At 36.2% G+C, this 15275-nt stretch overlaps 2 long non-coding RNA genes across 5 annotated transcripts in view; one reads left to right on the forward strand and one right to left on the reverse strand.

The window, feature by feature from the left end:
* LOC309877855 overlaps positions 1-15275 on the reverse strand; it is a 637773-nt gene that overhangs the window by 414148 nt on the left and 208350 nt on the right. The gene's annotated exons all lie outside the window — the stretch shown is intronic.
* Positions 1-15275, forward strand: part of LOC309878637 — a 235056-nt gene that overhangs the window by 83781 nt on the left and 136000 nt on the right. For all 4 annotated transcript variants that reach the window (XR_014317586.1, XR_014317587.1, XR_014317588.1 and 1 more), the window contains exon 3: positions 11683-11748. This is a non-coding gene — a long non-coding RNA (uncharacterized lncRNA). The remainder of the gene's footprint in view (positions 1-11682; positions 11749-15275) is intronic.

Here is a 15275-nt window from a genome sequence, read left to right on the forward strand (position 1 = left end):
CCTAAACAGTCAGCAAAAACATAATTGGTTTATATTGCTTTTCAGCTTGTGGCCTGTCCTCATATTATTAAATCAGATCATACATACTCCCCTAAAATTCAGCTTGGAGTAATCCTCTGCTACTTAAGGCTGGATGAAAAGAGTACTCATTGTGAATTATGTTTCATCTGTCACAATAACCTTCTTTATTCTTTAGTGCACCTCCCCTTTGCCTGCAGCAATTAGAGAAAATAGGTATGCCTTGAAGTACGAGATAGTGGTATCTCAAAAATATATATACTGATGTAATATACGGACAACGCCGGGTAAGCAAGACCCTGAAGAATATGCCCTTTTTGAAGCAATCCACATTTTATTAGAACAGAGTAGAGGCAGGCATATTTTACAATGAGTAGGTGCTGATGGCTGTCACTAGGTTATTGTTTTTTGACAGGCAGCAGTCAGAGAGTTTGCTGTTCTGTTAAAAGAAGAGTAAAAACTTGCTTACCGATTGATTTCAAGAATGTATCATTTTCCACATTAACTACATTTCGGTCTTTTCTGTTCTAAAGTGTTAGAGCATCTTTTTCTCCCCACCTCCCCTTACCCACCCCCCAACACACACACACACGCACACACACACACACAGACACACATACGCACACCGTGATTCCTGGAGTCCTGTTGAACTCTTTGGCTGAAGACTTCAGCTGTATTTCCTCACTGTCTTGGCAAAATTTTCAGAATTTCTTGGTGTTGTTTGGACATTTATCTATATGATTTTTAAAATGAAATAAGTCTTTAATAATAAAAAAAAAAAATAAAAAATAAAAAAGCTGTCCAGTGATGACTGAAAATATTTGCACAAAGGTACAGGAGAATAAGGAGGATTTTAGAATTTCCATGGTATCGGATGTTAATTTTCCAAATTATTTGTCTATCTAGTATATCTAGGGAAGAAAGGAGATGTGATTCTTTTAGGTTTTAAGTCACCACTTCCAGGTCATTAGTCTATTTGATGCCTGTCTTTTCTTACCACTATATATATATATATTTATATTATTTATCTTATATATATATGTGTGTGTGTATTTTTTTAAATGTTCTTTATCTGCTGGATTTTATTTATTTATTTATTTATTTACTTATTGAATATACTTTGGAAGCTTTCCAAGTTCACTTTTTGTTTTTCCCCTCTCTGTTGTTTGTACTTCATTCCTTATGGTAGAAAATCTTTAGTCAGTATTTTGTTTTGGAATCCCTCACAATTCTGGGGCATTCATACCGATTCAGCCTCCTCTTGTACTTTTAGGAGGGCTGATGTTCACCTGGGAATGACTAAAATAGAAAGAACCTTTTAAAAATTACCCCCCAAATCAGTAATGGCTACATCAAGCAGAGTTCAGGAAGAAGAAAAAAAAAATCTGTTGTGAGGCTGGTCTAACATTAGGACACGGTTGCTTAAAGTACCTAAGAAATAGGTTTATTGCAAAAACAAAGCAAAACAAACAAACAAAAAAACCTCGTGAATAAAAGAGGAGAGTTTGGCCCACTGCATAGGTTTGGGCACAAAAGTGCTTGCTAAGCTATCTATTTCACACATGCAACGACAGAAGGTTCGATATTCATTCGATCGATGACTGAAAAGGCACAATGGCAAAATCGGACGGACTTCTTTTCAAATACAGATCTCCGATGTCCCCCTACAGTCTGCAGTCGCGCGGCTGGTGGTGTGGCACAGACGGAGCAAGGGTTACATCAAGGCTGTTCTCTGGACCGTGCAAACAGTCTAGACCAATGACCTGAAGCATCATGCCCTTTGAAGAAGAGGCAAGTTCGGTCACGATGAAGAAAAATCAAGGCGTACCCCTTTTAACAATAGGGAGCAGCTCGTGGCTGCAAAGAGGTAAGCAGGGGTAAGCAAAAAAGGCATCTGCTTCCATGGTTACAGGCCAAGCATGGGAACCTTGCTTTTGAAGAGGGACGGTTCTCAGGCTCCCTCACAGGCTATGTCATGCATTATAAGCAAAGGCAGGTTGAGCTGAAATCCGGAGAGTTATTTCAGAGTAAAATGATACGCGAGCACATGGCTGTTAGCAAAAAAAAGAAGTCACATGACTGTTTAGAAGCAGGCTTGCACTGTTTCCGAATCGAGAGCCTGTCGTTTGGGGCATTTTCTTCTTCTTCATTTTTTGTTGTTGGATTTTTATTTATTTATTTATTTATGGTATTTTGCAGCAAACTATGAGAGTTGGGAGAATGTTTATGCAAAACAAACATTCGCACGATACACCAGATTCTGGCTGTTCTCCTACTCTAAACTGAAAAAAAGGTCAAGGGTCAATGTTTTTTTCGTGACAGGGCCACAAATCCTTTTGTTAGCGTAGCTTTAGCAAATGCCATTTAAAATAAGATTTTGCTTTTCTTTCTAAGTGCATATTATTATAAGTTTGACAGAGCATGAAAGTAATGAATTTCTATATCTCTGCAATAACTTTTTTGTTCCAATCTTTTGCCAGTTATTTCTTCACTTTTTTTTTTTTTTTTTTTTTTTTCCCTTTCTGTATCTACAATGCTAATTTTTGAGATTTGCACTCCTAAGCTAGACAATAAAAAGTGCCCATGAGTCATGAGTCAGTACATACTAACCTTACCTTTTCAGGAAGAAAAAAATATCTGTAGGTTAGAGGTAGTGAAAATGTAAATTTAAGGCAGTGGTGTAACCGTTAACCTTGGGAAATCATTATGATTGTACTTTATTTCTTTTTGCTTTGTTACTCCTTCAGCAGCAGCATATTGTATTTCCTCTTGAAAAATTAAAAGATGCAGTGTATTTGCTCCAGTATAATCATGCTTCTTTTATTAATTGTATTTATTAAATCTCTTCTGTGAAATTTTAACTGTTTGTTGTAGTCTGGGAACTTTGAGTATTATTTTTACTAGAATTTTACTATTAAAATGTTTGGTTTAGGACCAGTGGCTTCTGCTATGTACCGCACGTGCTGTTTTGTTACCAGCTACAGCAATTGTGTTCTTATTACTGGTGCAAAATTAATTTTATTCCACCTATTCTTGTTAAAATTGAAAGGACGGGCAAATATCTGGAGAACTGTTGAACAGACTTTGAACAGTTGTTGAACAGTGTTTCAGGAATTCTAATAATTATTTTCCTCATTTCCAGTTTAATAACTACAGTGTTTTGTGGTACATGGTAGAATTTGTATTGCTATGCTATAAAAGTAATTAATATTTACGAGTGTATCAAGTGTAGTAGTTTCTCCATATTCTGAAGTTATGTTGATCTACAGGATGATTTGGTTTAACTGGAGACTGAGCACTGCATATCAGAAAGGAAAGTGTATATATGAAGCTTTTTTTAAGGGAGAAAGAAGAAAAAAAAAGTATTTGGGGATTTGGGGCTATACTGCACACTTATGTGCCAAAGTTATCTAAGAAAGGAACAAAAAATGTGTAGGACAATATAAGCATGCCATATAAGCAATTAAATATTAATAAGAAAAATAGGAAACCCATTATCTTAAAACGATCAAGATCTCGATTCATTGGATTCATTCTGGATAATTTATATCCTGCATATTAATTTAGTTTTCAGATTGCCTTTGACATGATTGCAAATTGTTCCTTTTCTCCAGAAGGTCCATTAGCTAGTCCCATTAGCTTAAGAGAAAAATCTATTTGCTGGTCTTTTCTGCAGGCTGTTACATGTAATATGACATTTTGGTATTCCTGCTGAACTATAGATGCATGTTAATGATGACAAACACGTTCATATAATGTCTGTAGTTTAGAAATTCATGCAAGGTACAAAAATGCTGTGCCTTACATTTTATTTAGACTGTTAGATTCTCTTAATTTTTGTCTGTTGCCTTCAACAATAAATGAAAAGATCCATCTTACATGGACAGCATAAACAGTGCTGAATTCAGTGCTGGTGCATTTGGTATCCAAATATTGCTTGAAATTCAGCACTGCAATGGCAGCAATCACTTATGCTAATAACAAAATGAGTTTTATTAAATAAAAAAATTAAAGAAAAAAAAAAAGGAAAAAAAAGGAGAGGGAGAGAGAGATTTGCTTCTGGAAGGAAGATTTTTTTTTTTTTTTTTTTTTTTTTTTTTTTTTTAAATAAAGGCCTCCCTCTTGTTCGTTTTAATATAATTGATAGGAAAGTCATCTCTAGATTCACAGCAGTCTTCACAGTGTACCAATGGGAGGATCTGATCTTAATTATGTTCATGATCATCTCTTGGAATAATTAGTGTTTTCCTGTAATGAGCTGAGGATAGAGCATTGCAATGAAAGACATATAGGAGAAACATCTCTAGGTGCATTTCTATTAGCAGTGAAAATATGATTGTGAAACCGGTATGTTTATTGTTATTGTTGTAGGGTGGATTTTACCATGTGTCGATGTGCTGCTCCAAAGTATGTACACTCGTGGCCCACTTCCTGTTGCTGATGCTTAAGTATAACCATTGGGTTATACTGGGCTATTGCTTGAAATATGTGCTAGCTTTGCACCTAGCTAGTTCAAGATAAAGTTCAGGCTGCCAGTTGGAGGCATTTCAGTTTGTTAAAGCCAGCGATGACTGTGAGACTGATGCTTCCCTTTACTTGGCTTGCCTTTGAGCCATTCGTTTAGAAGAAGGAGCAAGTAGCCTAAACTTAGTATTCCCCTTCTTGAATACCTGGGCTCTAAGAGTTGCAAGAAGCAATACTATCTTACAAACTCCGTTGTGACAAAGAGGCCAGTTCATCACTTCTAAACAAAAGGAGTGCATCATTGGTTGTGAGATAGGAAAAAGGAGGGCTTTTTTTTTATACTAGAGATGCCTCCCAAATGTTGTGAAGGGTTGTGATTTGCCCAAGGATTATCATATACATTTTCCTTCATATTCAGTGTAATTTATGGACCTGTTGTCTGCACAGATAAATCCTTTTTTAAATTTATTTTTTCACAAGAGAGGTGGACAAAGATTTAGCACAGTATGCTATGGGCAAGGTTTGCTGTGTCATCAGTTTATTTTAGGGGAATTTTAGACTCAATACCGCACTTGAATCAAGAGAGGTACCAGTCCTACCAGAACAGTTTATCTACCTTTTCTTCCCCCCCATTTTTCCTACCCTAAAGAAACTGGGAAAAAAAAAAAAAAAAAAGGAAATCTGATAACATAGCTGAACCAATGTGGAACATCTGGCCTATGAGAACTCAGGCAATTGAGAAAAAGCTTCATAACAGGCTCATTTATTTCACAAAAAGTCTTTTAATTGGAAAACAAACAAACTACCACCACCAAAACCAAACCAAAACAAAACAAAAACCAAACCAAAACAGAACAAAAAACTCTGAAAAAGTCCACTCTCTTCTTCCTCCATGGAGATAAGGGTTCAAAAGTTTGGTATCATCTTTAAGCAATTTGTGCATCGTCACTTTATGATTATATGCAACCTTTCTGTAAATCTTCATTTCAAGGAGAGGATTTTGTCACGCTGCACATCCTAAGAGCTACTAGATGAAATAAAGGCAGAAAAACACAGAAGAGAGCCTGGGTTATGGTTTGTTTGGTGACTCAATAGCAATTATAATTGCCTGAAGTATGAATGGAAATATACCTTTTTAATTCAAGGTTTCTAAGCGTGCTTAGAAATTTAATCTTCACCAAAAGTCCTTTGGTTTGCTTCTCCAGGATTATCCTCTTCCAGATTTCCTTACCGACAGAGAATATTCAACCTTAACTGTGGAGTTGCTGAGAAAAAGGACTTAGAGAACCCAATTTAGCAAAGAACCATCAAAATCTAAAGCTGTGTTGACTGAATTTTAGTAGTATGGGAAAGCCTTTAGGCTTTTTCCTTCAAAACCAGTGTACCTGATAGGTAACTTAAGACAGTAACAGGATACTGCATGTGGATTTGCTTTATTATAAACTTAGACTGATTAACTGCATCAACTTCAATTTAATATGCAAAACCAATTAAATCTCTCAAGCTCTTGAATATTCTCCTTGGTCTATAATCACCATCACAAAAAGCCTCGAAAGTCTGCTGGAGTCCTTGCTCCTTATTCAAGTCTCCTTCCAAATACTTTTGATATGAATAACAGATGCAGGATTAACTCTGAGTCAAATGACCAGAAAGACATATTTTCTCACTCACTGGCATAGTTTGATGATGTTTTGTTCTTGAAATGTAAGTTTGATTCCAGAAGCATCTGAAATATGTGTGTTCATTTCAGTACTGTCATTTTCCAAGTCTTTCATATTGATAAGCAGAAGTCCCTTTAATGCTTATGTTCTGTTTATAGAAAGCAAAGCTTCAGCATTGCTGATATAATGTTAATCTGAATTAACCTGGTATTTCTTGTAGCTTTTTAACAGACAGAAGTAGAACAGCAGCAACATTTTCATTCTTGTGTAGACCCTAGCTAATTTAAGGCCAAAAACTTTATGATATGATCCCATGGCAAAAGTATTTCCTGATAAGAGCTGGTCATGCCAAACAGTTAAAAGATGAGTTGTCCTAATGCAAAAAACAAATGTTTCTTTAAATAAATAAATAAAATTGTGGTTAGCTTGATTTTACCTTTTAAATATTTACAGAATATTTTTTCAGCATCCTAGAGGTACTTTTCATCAGAATGTGTTTTCCACTCACCATCATCTTGTATGCTACATAATGACCTTATGGAATATCAAACAGGACTTATGAGGGACAAGAGTGTATCTAAGATACTGTTGGACCTGCTTTTAAAACATTGCATTGTTTGGGAAATTACTTTTTTTTTTTTTTCTCATCTGATTTCTTCTGAAGAGATAGTCATGAAAAAGGGAATTCTCAGAATAAATATTATATACAGACATGTCTTTGATAGAATTATTACATCCTGTTCCAGCATTTGGGCTAGAAATTTCCCCTGTATTTGTATCTGTTGAAGAGCTCTGGAAGTTTTACATTACTGACATGAAAGAATTCTAAAGAAATGTTGTAATACTAGCATGCTCATGAGTAAAGGATCATGAATACTAGGGCAAGTATAAAAAGATTTCAGTTAACAATATGTGAAAGAATACATAGCAGAATGCAAAATGAGAACAGTAATTTCAAAAAAGAGAAATTTTGAAAAGGTCAGCATATATGCTTAACAAGTGCCACTGTCAAGGACTTGTTTGTGAGAGTTCTGGCCAAAGAAAATAGAATATTCCTAGAGAATGGAAAATCTGATGATTTTTAGTTTATGAGGGGCACGATGACTGATTGTCATTAAAATAATAAATCGGAAATTAGTTCCTAAGAAAATCTTCCATATTTCTGTGAAACACCATATTTTTTATCCTGCTATGAGTGTGATTTTTAGGTCTGAATGAGTGTTTTGTGACAATCTTAACAGTATCCATTCACTTGTTTATTCTGACTGTCTCACAGTGTTTAAGAAGTTTAAACAAAGATCTTTTTCCCACAATATTACCTGAGTTTGCTCAGGGTGATACTGGAATCCATCTGTCTTGTGCTCATGTAACAAGATGATTAAAGAATGCTCTTGTTGGCTGGACTAATAGTCCATCTATCCTCTTGCTTCTTTTATGAGAGGGCATGCGATTCAGGGAGAGTGCATGGTCCTCTCAGCTTTCTGTGGTCCGTTTTCCTCTTGGCATCCGTAGTTTTTGAGATAGTGATATTAGAGGGAACATCCCTGCCCTCACCCTTCAATACCTGTTTATGGCTCTCCTGTCCAGAAGTTTGTCTTTGAGCTTATCTGGAAGTTAATCCTTTTGGTTGAGTAGTTCAGGAAATGAAGTCATTAGGTGTTTACATTTCAAAAACTTTCCTAATGTTTAGTGTCTGAGCACTGTGTAAGATGAAAATCATACATAATTGCTTCAGATAAAGTAAATAACTCACAGTAATTGTTTCAAATATACATTATTGTGTGTTCACTAATCCTCCAAATACTTTGAAATTTGTATTTAGCTGGGGATTGGCAGTGGTTTGTATAAAAATTATGCCCAGTCATCTCCTAGCATGTGGAATTTTATCCAAACACTTGTGTCACATGAAGCATTGTTTAAATCTTAGTATGCAAGCAAGATTGATGAGATGTGAAGAAAACTTTCATGAGTACCTGTTGGTCAAAACCAAAACTCCTGAGACATTCAGCTCAGCCTATTAGATATTGCAAAACCCGTGAGATAAACATATTTATCCATACTGGTACTTCCCTCAGAAACGAAAGAAACATTAATATGGCAGTAACACTTTCTCCATTGCATAGTTTGTATTTTGAGGTTTTGAGATAAAGTTTTAAGATTCAGCAGTAGTCAATTTTTTAAATATTAAGCCATTGTGAGATCATATGGTATGGTAACTGCATGGATTTCTCTGTGGAGGTAGGGGAGAGTATTAGTTACCTTCTGATTTCCATTTTTTCATTGGGAGGTAAAATTATGTCATTTTTCCATTTGCGAATATGATAGAAATATGTATTTGTACTTCTTAGTTTGATTCTAATTTTTATCTTTAACTTTTTTTAAAAAATAATCCAGCCCACTTGCTGAGAAGATGTAGTTAAGGAGCTTTTATAGAGATAGGTTGACAAAAAAGCATCCTACCTACTTCCCCACATCTACATCCCTTTATGTATGAGGTGAAAATTTGAACAAAACTCAGCATCTTGTTTTTGTTTCTGAATATTACAGCAATCTTGTTTCCTAAAATACCTGTCTCTCTTTTCCCTGTCTTGAGTATCAGTTGTGAAACTATAATCCTGTCAAATCATTACACAAGCAATTGGTTTTTGAGGGGAAGTTGTGCTACCTGTAGTTACAGTTGTTTTAAGGTGTATTACAAGAGTCATTTTTGGTATGCAGTTAAAAAGTACTGTCAACTCAGAAAAAAACAGGGAAACCATCACTACTCAGAGACTGGGGGGAACAGAAACAGGGTGGAAATCTGAAGTATAGAACGCAAGGTTGTATCTGCGGTTAGGATTACGTGTTCTATTTTTTTCATATCTCGTGATTTTAAGAAGGAAATAAGGAGCTGATTATATTAATAAACCACAAAATAAGCTGTTTAGCTGACCAGTATAGATGTCTCCAACTGAGATATATGGTTAGGCATGGTCAGTGAAGAGTATTTCTAGGGCACAGCAGATTTCATCCAGTCAGAATCCCCAAAAAATAGATCAGATGAATCATGCTGTAAACTGTCTGTTTGATTATAAAAAGGGCCTGTGTTGACTTGCTCAGAGGTGCTGCTTAAAACTAGGGAAAATTAATGTAATCCAGAACGGTTGAGACACCAATGTGATGTGTCTGTAAACCAGATTTATCCCATTTGAAAATGTATCAAGTTAGATGTCTCAGAAAAAAAAAAAAAAAAAAAAAAAAAAAAAAAAAAAGAGAGAGAGATAGAGAGAGAAAATCATTAACACTTCCATGGGAGGCACTGCAACAACCTGGCTAGGAATTCTGCCCAGCATTCCGAGCGCCCAGGCATAGGAAACACACACTCATTTGGAACAAGCATAGAGGAAGGCTACTAAAATGAGTGGTGGGAAAGGGGAGATTATTATGAGGGTACTAAAAGTCTAACTTCAATAAAATAAAGCCAAGAGGAAATAGATGCTGGAGGCAGAGAAGCATTACAAGCACAAAGGAAGAAGAACAATCATTTAATCTGAAGAACAGAGCTGGGACAGGAACAAATGGCAGAAGATCAGACTGAAAGTTAGATTTCCAGCCAATAAGGCAGCAGTGTTCTGAAGAAATCTCCCAATAAGGTTGTGGGGCTCTTTTTCCACACACGTGTAATTGTTTTCAAGGAGGAAAAGGATACATTTATGAAAAGCAATGTGAAACTTGGTGGCCTCTGAAGGCAGGAGACTGGACTTGGTATGCTACCGCTTTGATCCTAGAAAGGGATGTGTATGCATGACTGCACTTATTGAAGTGACAGTAATTATGCTGTAGATATGCCTATACTATCAATGTGAATATATTGTGGCGCTTCTTTAAACTCGTAATTAATACTAATTGAGCTTTTAGAATCTAAAAGGTTCCATTCTTAAAAATCCTGTGCATTTGCTGAAAATAACAACAGTTTACTAACATCCCATATCTTGAAAAAATCCGTATTAAGGAAAAGAGGGTGCTATATGCAAAAAAACAGCACATAGAATTTTTTACTGCATAAACTAGAGATCTTTTGCCAGAATACTGTTTCTGCGACATGTGTTTTCCCTTAGTATTGTATTCATTGTACTAGAAATGTAATTATAGATTAATACTTTCTCTAATATTTTCTACTAAACACTTTTCTTGCTGTGTATCGCTGTTAGTAGAAATGAGAAAAATCGTACTGTTTTGTGCATAAAAGAAAGAGTAAATTCAAGCTATATATATATATATATTTAACAATCTGTAAAGAGGAAAAAAATCAGATCCTATAATACAGTCTAAAAATATATTGTTTGCCAGTCTACTTATAAAAAAGCAAGAGTATATTAACTTAAAGCTTAGTTAAGTAAAAGATTTTAAAGTTATTCTTAGCATTTCTAAATTCCCCTTTTCCTGCATTCACTCTAGTCACGTTTCTGTGTGCCCTCTACTTGGTATTGCAGTGATGTGTCCAGTTTTAGTTCCCCTGGGTAAGCAATTCTAACAAATGGCAGAGGGTCACTAAGACCTGGGCTCAGAAAGCTTGGAGAAGAGAGAGCACAACAGGACCCAGCTGGGGTTTCCTCTGTCTACTGCCTTGGGTTGTAGAGAGGTTAGAGTTGAAGTTTGCTGAGGTGCTTGATGAAAGCATGAAAAAAAAGGTCACAGGCTGCAGCAAAAGGAGTTCTGATGTAATATCAGGAGAAAACAAAAATTCATCATGATGACGGCCAAGCAGAGGGACAAGTCATGAAGAGAGTCCACACGTTCTCTTTCCTTGGGGGTGCTCCAAACTCAGCTGGATCAGGTCCTGAGCCACCAGACCGGCTCTGGAGCTGCTGCCTGAGTGGGAGGTTGGACAGGGTGACTTGAGGTTTCCTGTCCCACCCTATTCTCTTTTCTAGCTGAGTCAGCTTTTGCTGGCTCCTAGGACTTCATTATTAATAAGTGGAGATATGGTAAATAAGCTGTCCACCTTGCAAAATTAATATGTACCTTTGTGTCCTGATGTATCTTCGTGTCACAAAATGTAATTAAATTGTGACTTATTTGCATACATAGCTCAGCACATGACTGAACACGCAGCCTGCAAGATTGCCCCCAGTTCATAATGTGATAAAAGACTGCAGGGCCTGCAAGAAAGAAGGTGGTGAGGGAATGATGAAGTTCTCCTTGCTGCTTGCTTGCATCACCACGGCTGTGGTACAGTGGGGCTGGGAGTGAGACCAGCCGAATCAGGTGCAGGTGCAGCCAGGAAGGCTGTGCAGTGGCACCGGGTCATTGGATTGTTGAATTGCACATGGTGGTTCCCTGGAGGCCAATAACTTGCGGAAGTTCATCAAGCCTTGGAAAGAAAAAAAAAAAAGATAACGTTTCTCTCTTTTGTTGGTAATTTTGTAATTAGGTGACGTAACTTTATGTGTTTCTTTGTGATGGGGTTAATTTTAAAATAACCAGATGAAATGCAGAAAGTCAGCTGTTTTATTATGCAACTCCATTATACTTGTTTGATGTGCTGTGTTTCTTTCAGGTGCCTGCCTGCCTTTCAGTTTTGCAGCAGAATCATTGATCATTCTTACCACCTCACAACCTACAGGTAAGTCTGAGATCATTATTTAAAGTTTCCATTGCCATGTAACCACTGACAAATTCAGCGGTGCATGGACTGCAGGCAGCATGGCTGCTTGCGACACAGCAGTGGCTTTCCTGGAAAGGGGATGGGCGAGGCTCCTGCTGCATCCAAAATGGCTCCCACCAAGCGCAGTCATGGCACTCAGCCTCACCACCTGGGACTGCTGGCAGGATGGGCCCACCAACATGGTTGGCATCTGCGGCCCTGGTCTGGCCAGGGTGGTGCTGTGGGTTTGTCCTGGTGGGGATGTAGCTTCTCACTGGCAGCACCAGAACTGAGCCTGCAGTCTCTGAGCTGTTAAATTGGTGTGAGTTCTGTCACAGTCTTCTTCACTGGGATGAAAATTTCACCTCAAGTTTCTAAGAAAGTTTAAATGGCTACCTTTGTGCTTGTGGGAAGGCTGGGATTGTCTTGGTATGACTCAAAACATTCTTCCTAACAGACATCACTAAATACCTGTCTTTTCATAGAGAGTAAGTGTTTAAAATCAAAATGTACTATTGGGCATGTCATTTAAATACTTCCAAGTCACAAGTTTTTATATTTTGTGTCATTAGTAACTAGCATTTTGTCTTTCAAGCAGAAAAGGATTTATTTTTTATTTAATCCACTATTTCTCATTATAGCAAGAGTGATTAATTACCAAAACAAACTGTCAACAATTGTGTCTTTTACCTGATTTAAATGCATCTGGCTTCAGCTTTTGGCTATTGTTTTGGGCTGGCAAATATAGATGGTAGTTGTTTTCCATAGTCACTGCTACATATTTGTTTAACTCAGCTAAAACAGGTTTGATATTTCATAAGATTCAGTGTAACACATATTCTTCAGTAGTAATCTCTATGATTACTACTCCTACTGTAGCTGGAGCAAAAAGCAATTGTCTGTAACCCCTACTTTACTGGCCTACACTTTATAGGCTGGGGCCTTGATGTTCTGTTTCCCCTGACACTTCAGCAGTGCCTTATTCAGTTTCTTTCTGATCTAAGGATGATTTTTAATTGTGTGATTATTCACAGGTTTACTTTCTCCACTTAAAGCCATTTTGGCTAGGTTCATACTCAACGTTCCTTGTTACCTTTATTTTTTTTCTTTCTTCAGATATTAGGAATAACTTGCTTTTATGGTGGATTCTACTCATACTTCCAGCTGATGTGGATGTGTGAGGTCAGAAGAATAGCAAGACATAATGAAAATCTTATGAAAAGATCTTTTGAATTATACTATATCTACTGATCATCTTCAGTTCAAATGATTTTGAATTGGGATACAGGGCAACTAGTACACATCCATTTGAATTGGACTAGTACACATCCATTTGAATTGAATATGTTTTGTTTTACATAAAGGCGTTGGTTATGGAAAGTAAAATATTCAAGATTATTTGCTGTGTGAAGGACCAGTATGGCAGACTGCTTAATGTTGAATTAGTAGAAAGTAGTCATTTCACTGTATTTCCAAAAAGGAGCAAGCCACCAGCACATTTCTGATAAAGCAGGTGATAGTAGCCTAGCATTTCTATTAAATAAACGTTTGTCTTCATTGTGATGACACTCCTAAAGCTAGGCTTGATGGCAACACTTTTTGACTTTCCCTCACTTTCTTCCTCTCTCATCCCAAAGACTTCACAATCATGGTTTCTTTTCCTCCTGCTTACATTTCCTCCTTTTACTGTGAATTTTGTTAGGACTTGTTCCCATTCTTTCATTTTTGATTTTTCTAAGATCAGATCTTCTCTTTTTCTCTTCTTGTTTTCTTATGTATTTGTATGTGCCCATAAAATCCAGATCATTTATGTTACTTTATTTTTTGTGGGCTTTTGTTTCTATCACTGTTCTTATTTGTTTTGTATATCTGAATAAAATTTTGTTCTACTTTGTCTTTCTACCTAGAAGCTATAAAAAAGTATAAAGGACAAAATAATCTGCATCTGTACTTGCAGGATAGTGGAAGCCAGCTGTCCAAACAGACTGCATATTTGGTCATAAATTTATTGGAAGATAAGTGTGTTTTATTAATAAGAATGTGTATTTTTGATATTTCCTTTGCAGTCAGCATAGAGCTGAATATAAACCCACTTAATCATTCTGAATACTAGTACTGGTCAAACAGGAGTGAAGTCCTCTTTTTAGAATATATGACATTTTCTTCTGAAGATTTTCTTTCAAAAATAAGGAGAAGCTAAAGAAATAGGAGGTAAAATGCTATATTTTGGCTGCAACTATGAAGGAGCCACTCCTAAAAATGTGTATCCTATAAAGTAGTCCCCATCCACCAGATTATTTTCACAGTTATTGGACTATGCTGACAAAATCTCTCCTCTTACCAGCAGAAGTGGTTGTTAGCTTCCATACTGAAGAAAAGGTAACCTATATGCAATGTTTGCCATCTGCATTATTTTTGTGTGGATGATACCTTGAATTTTTTGCAAGTCAAGAAGTTTGTGCACTCTGTATATTTGTCAAACCAGTATGCAGAAGATATTTTCAATTCCTTTCTCTTCTTTAGAGTCTTTTAGTCGTTTTAATTACTAGCATATATCATAAAAGTTTAAGTTTATTATGCTATTGAATGTTACCCAGTCATTTGTGATTGAAAATTATTCTTGGAAAGATACAGTAGCTTCAAATAACATCTGTATTTCCCAAATTTGACAACATTGCAGTATACTGAAAAATTAACAATATGGAATGATATGTTTTCTTAAAAAGCTTGTAGAATACATTGATCAAAGTTGACCTTAACTTTTAGAAAACTTTATACCCTCCAATTTTTCATTAAATTGAATGAATATGGAATAACTCTATATGTTGGGGAAAAAAAAAATAATTTCCCTCTTAATGCAAAACCTAAATATAAAGAATGCCATTGTTTGCTGCACATGTGGCATCCAGTCTGGTTTATATTAAGTTGAAGTTACTGCCATCTGGTGGGGAAAATAGTATTATATCGTAAAATTGGAAGTAATTCCATTAGAATCTCCAGGAAAGAAAAAAAACAAACCTTGAGAAATGAATATTGTGTGAATGTGTGTGTGTGTTAATGTGTATATGTGTAGATTAATAATATATAATCAGGTACAAAACTTTTCCCCAGAAGATTCCTCTGTACAGCTGGAGATTTTACATTTCATGCATTTTATTTATTTATTTATTTTTTTGGTAGCACTTTCTATGGTAGAGATTACCACTATTTATTGCTGCAAAAACATCTGAACTAGCTCTGCCTTAGTGCAGCATTCCTAGATTTTATCTTTTGTGCAGCAAGTGAATCTTGAATCTCCTTGAATCTTTTGTTAACTTTTGCCTGATTCCTAAGGGAGCAGCTCTATAGGAACAGATCTATAGTAGTGCATGTCAAGTAGTGCATGAGGGCAGTCTGGGGGGCATCTTACACATATAAAATTAATTGGGTTGTTTTCTCAAGGAGCTAACACTCTTATGTTGGATGCAACAGTGCAGTGAATGATAGGCAAAAATGCTAATAGAAGG

This window comes from Aythya marila, assembly GCF_965140915.1.
Source record: "Aythya marila genome assembly, chromosome: 1".
Lineage (NCBI taxonomy): Eukaryota > Metazoa > Chordata > Aves > Anseriformes > Anatidae > Aythya > Aythya marila.